The following is a 7855-nucleotide window of genomic DNA, read 5'->3' as shown; positions in this document are numbered from 1 at the left end:
TAGCAACGGTCTGTTAAACATAGCAACTGTCTGCTATAAAGAAATAACAGAACGCTGTGATCGCTAAGAATCGTGTACTAAAAAAAAACATGTAATAAAAATGATTAACTATTATAAACAAATGAATCAGTTGATATTTTCTCTCTTTGTTAACATGTGTTAAGCGCTGCGTCACATGCTTAGATGGAGAAGGCTCCCAGATTGGGATTACAAATACAAAGTCACTCACACATAGATAATTGATTTAAATAAATGCTGTTGGTCGGCTTTTGTACGAGGCAGGATTTGTAATCCTGGACAAAGCAAACCAACATTTTTTCCAGAAGGGATTTCTCTAAAATTCTCAATGATGGCTCCAGTTTGTTCCTACTTATCACGGGTTTCAGGCAAATATTTAAACTTAGTCGAACATGATGGACATGTTTATAAAAACAGTTTCTGTTTTGAGGCAGGGTGTAGGTATACGAAAGTGAACACTCCCAGCTTTAGAAATGCATGGCAGCGATAGAAGATAAGCAACTTCAAATCCCGCACTCTAATAAGAAAGTTCAGGCAAGTGAAGTGAGGGCTTGTGAGACAGATAGAGTGACAGATGAAGTGAAATCCAGGCTAGGTGAGAAGACTGTCAGATCACAGCCCGTCTCTACTGTATGTCAGAGAGACAAGATGCTGTTCTCTCCCCCACAAGATCAAACGAGATGAGGGGGGGGCTCTCACAAGAGACAGAGACAGATCTCTTTCCTTTTCCTATGTCCTCTCTCTATTCTGCAGCGAAATGAGGAAGTTTTCAAAAGAGAAAAAAAAGGTCTCTGTCATAAAAACACCAGGGGCAGCAGTGGCCATGGACCTGAGGTGTTATGCGACTAAAACACAGAACTAATTGCACTGAATTCAAAGTGCCAAATCTCCCAGGACGCCTTTACAGGGTTTGAATTACAGTCTGGACCGCACAGGTTTGGTACTGTGGATATTCTTATCTTCAAAACTGACTGTATTATTGATGTATCACGATGTAACACACTTTCTCTGTTTTTCTTTATCAGACGTACACAAGGACTATCACTGTTATATTTACATCCAGGTGTAGACTACAGCAACACATTCACACAACCTGCTATGGCTCATTCACACCTGCCTCGCCTGATGTTTACAGATGATTCACCTGAGATCAGCCTATCTGATACAGTATACAGTCACAACTATAAAAACATAAAAACATAAAAACACGGTCCAGGACTACGTTAGATGCATTATTGTCAGCAGATAATATGTAAAAAAAACACACCCGCATCACATGCATTTACAGGAAAACTAGCACAAACTCAAGAAATTGATACAGCAAACAGACCACAAGTCTTTCTTGAAGTGAACGGCCTTTAGGGGTCCTTCTTTCTTTCTTTAAACTACTGACTATAGCGACTAGTCTCAGCTGATAATACAATACAAATGCAGTAATTGGGTTTATTTCAAGAGAAACTGAACGTTGTTGACATTGTAACATAAGCAAAGGTATTCTTCCAACCCGATATCACGCCAAAGTATGTAATAGATCCATCTGATTCTTCACATCATAAGCTAAAACATTCAGTAGATGTTCTGATGATATATACTCTGTTTAAAATCACAAATAACTAGAGGCCATCTTGCGATGTATCACACCAGCTGGTGCGCCAAATCAGACCAGGGGAAAGAATTAGAAAGAATGCAAGTTTAAGGCACTTTCACATTGGCTTCACTTTTCAGACCGGAAGTTGCCCACCGGACCACACCCACATTCAAACTCGACCTTCATTTTGATCCCAACTACACATCTGTAAAGTTTCGTGATTGCATCGTGCATGGTTGCAACGTTATTAAATCTATCCACAGATTCACAAGGTTAAAACAATACCAGCGTCTCCGTCGCGGCTGCTAATAAAATGCTGTTCAATTTCACCATTATGCACTTTTAATTTCCATCGTACATGAGAAACTACCTCCCTGTGGTTGAAGATTAAGTTACAGCCTATAAATTATAATGTTATTGAATGTGTGGGTGTACAGCAGGGTGAATATATTTAGTCTTGTGTCCTCAGTAAGGATATCGAATGTTCTTTTTAAATGTATTCAGCACTGCTGAATGTCTTCTATGTTACATCTGCTCCGGCTGTTGCTTTATGCAGCACTCGTCTGTAACATTAACGCTCTAAATGGAGACGTGGGCAGGAGTTTGATTAATTTTTTTTAATTTCATATTGTATCATCAGTGTGGAAGTAGAAGTATTACTGTTAATAAAATTCATGATAAATTAATTAGAGATTTTGCAACCCCCCTAACTTCAATTGATATTACTTTTATGGCGGCTCAGGTATCTTCTGAAGCAGCTCCAGATACTGCATCTCTCTCTCTCTCTCTCACTTATTGTTTTTTATCTCTCTCTCCGCCTACAGAGTGTGTTGATTTTTGCTCCAGGTTGAGACACGCGTGAGTTCATATTATTCCCATAAAGCTGTTGTATAATTCATGCCAATAGAAAATAGATTCTGTTTTAAACGTCACATACATCTTCATTATGCCCACGCACTCATAAAATGACTTCACGCATGCATTAATTAAAACATACTGATGATGGACATTTAATAAGAGTTTATATTCATTTATGTGGGAAAGCACAGCTGCACTGGAGAAAGCAGCCTGAGAGGCGGCATTCGTATTGATGTGATTCTTTTTCTTCAACTTGCATTAGGAAGAGAAATCCCTCCACTAGTCCTCTGGGTGAGCAGGGACACCAAAATACCTTTTTAATAAATATGCAGAAGCATTAGAAAGTTTCCGCCGGGGAAATGCAGCCTTTTTCGAGCCTCCACTGCGACGCGACAGGGCCCCACCCCCGTCACCTCCAGAGCAATACAAAGTAAAGGTAATTAAAAACAGTCGCCTCAGCCCCACCCGTCCATAAACATTGCAGGCTGCATGCACCATGGTACATTAATATGCAAATTGGAGCCAGGGCTGCGATCACGGCGCTTTACTGATCCAGTTATTAATTTAATTTCCCCAAAACAAGTGGCAGGAGCTGCTGAGGTAGTCGATGGGTTTTCCCTCTATCTGTGCATATTAATGAGCCATTATCAATTTTACATTCATCACAGCAGTGAGACGGAGGGGACGGCGCATGCAGGCACCGCCGCCCCCGTGGCAGGCCACCCCGCTCTGCAGTCACAGCCATTCACAGGGTCGTCCATCACCAGAGCAACCCCGGGACACAGGGGGACCAGGATGTCCCCGGCCCTCCCTCCCTCGCAAGCCCAATCTCATCTGTCTGGCGCTCCGTGCACAGCGACACACTGGGATGACATGATCAAGTTGTTGCAGTGACAGCAACAGGTGATGTCACACAGCAGCTAAAATGCTGCAGTCTCTGAGGAGCAGTGCTGTCAAACCGCTGAACACGCTGGAGAGAGGAGCAGACTGCAATTCAGTGTGAATTACTTATACACACACACACACACACACACACACACGAGAAGAAGAAAAGTGGTCCCTCTGGTAGGGCAGTGACACTTTGCAAAAGAAAGTGACAAGCTATGCTTATAATTTGTTGTCTCTACTGACAAATCCACACACACATAATGATCTACCATCAAACCAACTATCCACAAAAGGAAAACAACTGACTTCCAATGGCAGATATTTTACTGAAGTAGCAATACCACAGTGTAGAATTACTCTCTTACAAGTAAAAGTCCTGCATTCAAAAGTTTACTTAAGTAAAAGTACATAAGTATTAGTATTAGTCAAACTATTTAAAGGTGCAGTGTGTAGGATCTGGAGGCATATAGCGGTGAGGTTGCAGATTGCAACCAACTGAAACTTCTCCCGTGTGCCAAACGTGTAGGAGAACTATGGTGGCCGACGGGTACATGTTTTGGTGGTGGGAGGAAACCGGAAAATCAAGAAGAAAACCCCGCAAACACGGCCCTGCCGCTGGATCGAACCTGGGACCTTCCATTACCACTGTTACACCGTGCCACCCCTATAAACGATTCATTCTAAGGTAATGAAAACACAACGATTCTTAGTTTAAGGTGATTATACACTAATTTAAATGGGCGGCATTGTGGCGTTTGCATGTTCTCCCCGTGTTCTCCCCTTGTTTGCATGGGTTTCCTCCGGGTTCACCGGTTTCCTCCGACCACCAAAACATGTATTACCCCCAGGGTGGTTGTGTTATAAGGGCATCCGGCGTAAAACCTATGCCAAATCAATGTGCGGATTCGCTGTGTAGCCGAAAGACGAACAACAACAACAACACCATACACTAATGAAAACATTTCTGCTAATAGATCCCCTGAAATGTTAAACACTGTTCCTTTAAGTACAGTACTTGAGTAAATGTACTTAGTTACTTTCCACCACTGTCCAACATGTTAACAAATAGGAGAGGAGATCAGGTGAAATGAAGGTTTCCTCCTGTGTGCCGTGTTGGAACGAATCCATTGTTTGTTTTACTTGCATCTGAAGTGACCTTGGGCAAAGACTAGAGTAGGGGGACATTAGCAAACCAGCAAGCATCGTTACAGCAATTACTGGGAAATCACGGGGCCACAGGGAGCAATTATGTGCTTCGTGTTTACAATCCTGCATAGGAGAGAGATGGGGGGAAAAGATGAAGAAGAGCTCACGTCGAAAAAAAACCTGAGCTATAGGCGAGAGGGAGAAAGTGAAGCGAGAGTGCAGGATGAGGAGACAAAGAATATCAGACGAGAGGGGTCGGCCGTCGTGTTTGTGAGAGGATGAGAGGAGGGCAGGAAAGAGGAGGAATTTCAATGGCAGAGAAGTGGACTCCTAAGTGTAATTGAGTGAACACTAGTGTGGAAAAGAGCAGGAACAAAATAGCCAATAGCTCTTCTCGAGTCTCCGGAGCGTGCATTTCCTGCCACGGTGATAACTTGGATTTCTAATACAGTATCTAGGCCCTCTGAGGCATACATTTCAAATGGCTCCGTGTCCCCGCTGTGGCTGCCCACACTGGCAGATGTGAGCGGTGGCGAGCTGGCCACGACACGGCCAGGCTGGGTCTGGGGCTCGGCTGATAAGAGTGAGGTGGAGGAGGTCACTGAGCTCACTGTATTGAGACCAGTCAATTCAATTTCCTTAAGGACACAGGGGTCCAATATGTTTCATATCCCAGCCAGACCCCTCTTGCCCTTTTCCCAATCTCATCAGAGGAGAAAGGTGTTGGTATGAGTGAGAGAAAGCATGACAAGGGAGAGTGTGGCGGGGGTGGGAACAGGAACTTTGGAGGTTACCGCAATGGCCCAGAAAGTCTTAATTTCCTGACAGCGTTGTGTTTGCAACCGGTGATTAAGCTCCAGCTGATCTCGAGAGGGAACGAGGGGAGGAACATCAGAGAACACATTCACAAACAGATTCAGTTGAAGCTTTAGCGCTTCAGACAAACAGGCGAACACTGTCGGGGATGGCGGGTTCTGTAAAAGAGAAGAATCAGCCTCTCCCCAGCACTTTAATTATTCATATCAGCTTGTCCTTGACTTTCAGAAGAGAGCGCGAGCAGTATACATGCAGGCCACCCTGTGGATCAAACGCTGTGCCGACTGCGACAGAGGAACCGGCGACAAAGATGCCAAACCACCATCTGATGCAGAGACAGAGAGAATGGAAGAGCTGAGAGATGGATGGAGTATGCAAAGCAGAAATCTAAAATTGACTGGAGACTTCAGGACTCCTGTGGACACCCATGGACCTGGAACAAAAATAAAAGATTTAAAGTTTACATCCTCTGCCTACTTAGACCAAACATAGCCAAGATGTGGCCTTGTTTTAAAACTCCTAATTTTAGACTAACTTGAATTTTTAATGCAGGCAAGTGGTCACACAAAGTTCAACCCTTCTGCACTCATTTGATCCCTCTAATGATGTTTCAGATGGGATTTCTATCAGGGCTGCCATTATGACTCGATTAAGCCAAAGCTTTAGCAGTAATAAAGCAAAGTGAGAGATTAAATCGCTGACTATGGAGGACGGAATTTGCCAAAATCAAAAATAAATTAATAAATGGATAAATGACTCGATAAATTAATAAATGTGTCATTAAATGTAGAAAAAATAATATTGAAAATAAATGTAGCCATATGATAAAATGATATAAATTGATATTTCTGTTTTGATTTGCTTCTTTATTTATTTATCTTTGTATTAGTTCCCTTATTTATTTACTCTTTTGTTTAATTTTCCCTTTTATTTATTTATGTATTTATTTTTATTCATTTTGAAATGTATGTATTTATTTATTTTTGCACGATTTTCCCTTTGCATTTCACCCCTTATTTATTTTCCCAAACTTATGTATTTATGTTTTCTTTTCTTAATACATTTCTTTATGCAATTCTGCCTCATTATGCAAATGTCCCTTTATGTCACATTTTATCAATGAATTAATGGCTACATTTATTATGAATATTATTTTTGCTACATTTAATGTCATATTTAGTCATTTATTGAGCAGGTTTATTGGCAGGTTCCATCCTCCATAGATGACAACCTGTGTTCAGACTGTGGTTTTACACTGAACAAAGAATTTAGGTCCACATCCTGCCAAATGGACCTACTGAGGAAAATAAAACTCGGTAAATGGTAATTTACCGCATTTAAGGATGTAGATTTACTGGCAACAAAGAGAGTTCAAGGCCATTCTCTGCCTGATCATCACATTTCACCGGAGGGATGAAGAAACCGGTCCAGCTTTTGTGTCTCCTTTGGATGACATTGAAATGAAGTGACAGAGTTGGTATTTGTTGGACAGACACAAAGAAAATGAGTTTGTATGCATATGTGAGCGTTTTATAACGTGTATTCATATGCATACAGACGGCCCACTGTGTGTGTTTTTGCTTGTTTTCTTTGGCTAAATATGTGTCTCAGTGTTTATTTCTGTAGCGGGTAGGAAAAGAAGTATGAGGCACAGTTGCAGACTAAATATAAAAACATTGTATTAAAGCTGCAGTCGGTAACTTTGAGCAAATATGATAAAAAAGTTATTTTATATAACTGTCACTGTATACTGACAGTAGTGCATGAGACAGATAATCTGTGGAAGCAAATCTTATTCCTCTGTCCTCCTAGTGCTCCTAATGGCATTTGCAAGATTTCAATGTGCCCAAAGGAAAACAACCAATCAGAGCCAAGCAATCTCTAAAGCAGCACAACTAGACAGCGCTGATCAAAACACTCTCTCTCTGAAATGACCTGTGATTGGTCAAAGATTAGATTTTATAGATTTTTTAAAGCCTGAAAACAGAGCCATGAGGAGGTGCAGAAGTCTAGTTTTCTCTCAGAACACTTGAATTACAATATGCTGAAAGGTTATTATGGAATTTTTGCCTAATGATGCCAAAAACATGTTGCCTGCCAAACCTTTAAGACACTTTGTCTTTAGATGTGAGAGGGTGTCAGACTTCAGTCTTTTCAAAGTCTCCTAGTCTAGGCATAAAATATGTTTCTAAAAACATTTGAGGAGAGAAATAGGCACTACAGTCACAGAATATTGATTCATATTTGATCTGCGCTGCCTAGTTTGACCGTTTGATTGGAGTTTGCGAGTTTTGCAAGCAGTGACTAACCGTGACAGTTGCTGTAGAGACTGCTCGGCTCTGATGGTTGTTTTTGTTGCACTACTGTCAGGATATAGTCACTGTTTTATAAAAATGACTTTTTATCATATTTGCTCAAAGTTATGGACTCCAGCTTTAACAATCCACCTGGTAAATATTCCAATGACAGTTATTGTTCACAACAAAAGAATTTCAGTGACAATGCAAATAGACATGAGACCCCGCAGAACGAATGCTCCCC

This window comes from Sebastes fasciatus, chromosome 13 (assembly GCF_043250625.1).
Source record: "Sebastes fasciatus isolate fSebFas1 chromosome 13, fSebFas1.pri, whole genome shotgun sequence".
NCBI classification, from domain to species: Eukaryota; Metazoa; Chordata; class Actinopteri; order Perciformes; family Sebastidae; genus Sebastes; species Sebastes fasciatus.
Note: the sequence above shows the minus strand (reverse complement) of the source record.